This window comes from Myotis brandtii, unplaced genomic scaffold, assembly GCF_000412655.1.
Source record: "Myotis brandtii unplaced genomic scaffold, ASM41265v1 scaffold97, whole genome shotgun sequence".
In the NCBI taxonomy this organism is placed as follows: domain Eukaryota; kingdom Metazoa; phylum Chordata; class Mammalia; order Chiroptera; family Vespertilionidae; genus Myotis; species Myotis brandtii.
This window is the reverse complement of record NW_005372020.1, coordinates 1,485,960-1,488,852: the sequence shown is the minus strand read 5'-3', so window position 1 is coordinate 1,488,852 and position 2,893 is coordinate 1,485,960. Positions and strand designations below refer to the sequence as shown.

Here is a 2,893-nt window from a genome sequence, read left to right as displayed (position 1 = left end):
GCGGGCGTGTCATGCGGGGAGACCCTGTGCCGGCCAGGAGCGCAGCACCGGAGCGTCTTGGGTCCGGTTCCCACTCCGGAAGCATCTAGAAGGGCCACCTCGTCTCTGCAGAGCAGGCCGCTGTCCCGGAGGCTGGGGCGTGGCTCCGAGGGGCCCCTGCCTGCCCCCCACCCTCCCCGGACTCTCCGAGGGTTTGGGAGCTGCTGTGCCTGGAAGTGGTGTTTGACTCTGTTTTCCAGGAGGAAATTTTAAGCGTGAAGATACCCCGTTTATTTTATTATTGTCCCTCCCTGTCGTCAGTCCTGCTGCTCACCTGGCACCAGGAGTCGGCCCCGGGGAGCCCCGAGCGGCCCTCTCCCCCCGATGGCCCAGAGCCATCTCCTGGGGTGACGAAGTTTTTCTGGCCTGCGTGGGGGAGCCGGGGAGGCTCCACCGGCCCAGTGGAGGCCCGCACTGCCTTTCCCTCCGAAGGGAATGTCTTTTTCTGAGATAAAATAAACGTTGAGCCGGTTGTGTTTTAAGCCTGTCCGACGAGAATGGCGTCTGAGTTCCTCTCCCGTTCCACGGTGGCCTGGCGCACACGTACAGGCGTGTGCCGTGTGTGTGCGAGACTGTGTGCATGTGTGTAGACAGACAGACACCCTGCCTGCCCGGGGGGCCTCCCCAGGCTCTCAGCCTCTGAGGGACAGGTTGCCTGGTCACACCAGAGTTCAGATGCCCACGTGCAGCCCCGAGACCGGGATCCCTGTGGGGGGGCGGTCCCTGTGGGGGTGCTTTACCCCAGCTGCTCCCTCTCCACACACAGCTGACCCCTCCCTCCGCGTGGGGAACCAGGCTCCTCCCTCCCTCGTCACCTTCCTAAAGTCCTTCAAAGAAGATCTCTTTGTTTTTTATATGTGTTTTTATTGATTTCAGAGAGGAAGGGAGAGGGAGAGGGAGAGAGAAACATCCATGATGAGAGAGAATCCTGGACCGGCTGCCTCCCACACGCCCCTCACTGGGGATGGAGCCCACAACCCAGGCATGTGCCCTTGACCGGAATCGTACCCGGGACCCTTCAGTCCACAGGTCGACGCTCTACCCACTGAGCCACACCAGCCAGGGCCAACGAAGCTCTTTGTGTTACTTCTCAGAGCTATGCCCACCCTCCCACTGCCCCCTCCGCCCCTCAGCTGAGAGGCAGCAAGAGATTGGGGAAGAGATGGGCGGGGCTACACCACCTTCCCCGGGGTCACCCCTCCCCCTACTCCCAGCAGGAAACCCGTAGGAGCAGGTGTTTCCTGCGCTCGCTCGCTCCGCCTGCCTGCCCCGGGCTCCTGGCCTAAGGAGGGAGGCCGTCCTTCAGTGAGGGCAAGGGTCGCGGCCCAGGGGACACGAGCAACCTGCTCCCCCTGTGGGCCGGGCACACGGAGGCAGGGAGGGCCAGGGAGGGAGTGTCGGGGCGTCCGGGGCACCTCACGCAGCGTCCTTTACGGATGGCTGATCAGGGAGCCTACGCCGCCCCTCGGAACAGAGGTTCAGCCCTTGCCCAGGTCTAGTAAGGGGCAGGAGGGAACTTAAACCAGCGGTTCTCAACCTGTGGGTCACGACCCTTCGGGGGGTCAAACGACCCTTTCACAGGGGTCGCCTAAGACCATCGGAAAACACATATATAATTACATATTGTTTTTGTGATTAATCACTATGCTTTCATTATGTTCAATTTGTAACAATGAAAATGCATCCTGCATATCAGATATTTACATGACGATTCATAACAGTAGCAAAATTACAGTGATGAAGTAGCAACAAAAATAATTTTAGGGTTGGGGGTCACCACAACATGAGGAACTGTATGAAAGGGTCACGGCATTAGGAAGGTTGAGAACCACTGGCTTAAACCCTGGCCGTAGCTCAGTGGTTAGAGCGTCCGCCTGTGGACCAGGGGGTCTCAGGTTTGATTCCCTGTCAAAGGCATGTACCTGGGTTGCAGGTTCCCCAGTCCCTGTAGGGGCACTTTCGGGAGGTAGCCAATCGGTGTGTTTCTCTTTCATCGATGTTTCTCTCTCTCTCCCCCTCTTCCCTCCCTTCCACTCTTTCTGGAAATCAATGGACAATACCCCGGCCGGCGTGGCTCAGTGGTTGAGCGTCGACCTATGAACCAGGAGGTCACGGTCAAGGCACAGGCCCGGGTTGTGGGCTCGATCCCCAGTGTGAGGCGTGCAGGAGGCGGCCGATCCATGGTTCTCTCTCATCACTGATGTTTCTCTCTCTCTCCCCCTCTCCCTCTCTGAAATCAATAAAAACATATTTTTAAAAATCAATGGAAAATGAAAAAATCAATAAACACCCAGTTCTATCTGACTGCAAAAGTCATGCTCCCCCTCACTAACTGCTTTCAGCCAGGTTGTCAAGTATAAAATAGCAGCATGTCCCCCCCGCCCCACTCCGCTTACAGACGGGACGTGTAGCTGCAGTGGGAGCTCCTGGCCCCGCCCTGGACCGCGGCCTGGCGCCCGCACTGGCCACCCGCACGCCTGGGTTTCCTTTCGTTCAGTGATGGCGAACCTGTGACACGCGTGTCAGAGGTGACACGCGAACTCATTTTTTTGGTTGATTTTTCTTTGTTAAATGGCATTTAAATATATAAAATAAATATCAAAAATATAAGTCTTTGTTTTACTATGGTTGCAAAGATCAAAAAATTTCTGTATGTGACACGGCACCAGAGTTAAGTTAGGGTTTTTCAAAACGCTGACACGCCGAGCTCAAAGGTTCGCCGTCACTGCTTTTGTGCATCGCCCGGCCTGGCGCTGGGACTCCCGGTGCGCACACAGGCGGCCCAGCCGGCGTGGTGGTTTCGGCTCTAATTTCCTGCTGCACCGTAAGAGGCCCCCCGGGCGGCTGCACGGAC

At 57.2% G+C, this 2,893-nt stretch overlaps 1 long non-coding RNA gene across 1 annotated transcript in view; it reads left to right on the top strand.

Moving 5' to 3' along the window:
* Positions 1-6: 6 nt before the first annotated feature.
* LOC106724779 overlaps positions 7-2,893 on the top strand; it is a 5,308-nt gene continuing 2,421 nt past the window's right edge. Inside the window, exon 1 of the long non-coding RNA XR_001360615.1 lies at positions 7-394. This is a non-coding gene — a long non-coding RNA (uncharacterized LOC106724779). The remainder of the gene's footprint in view (positions 395-2,893) is intronic.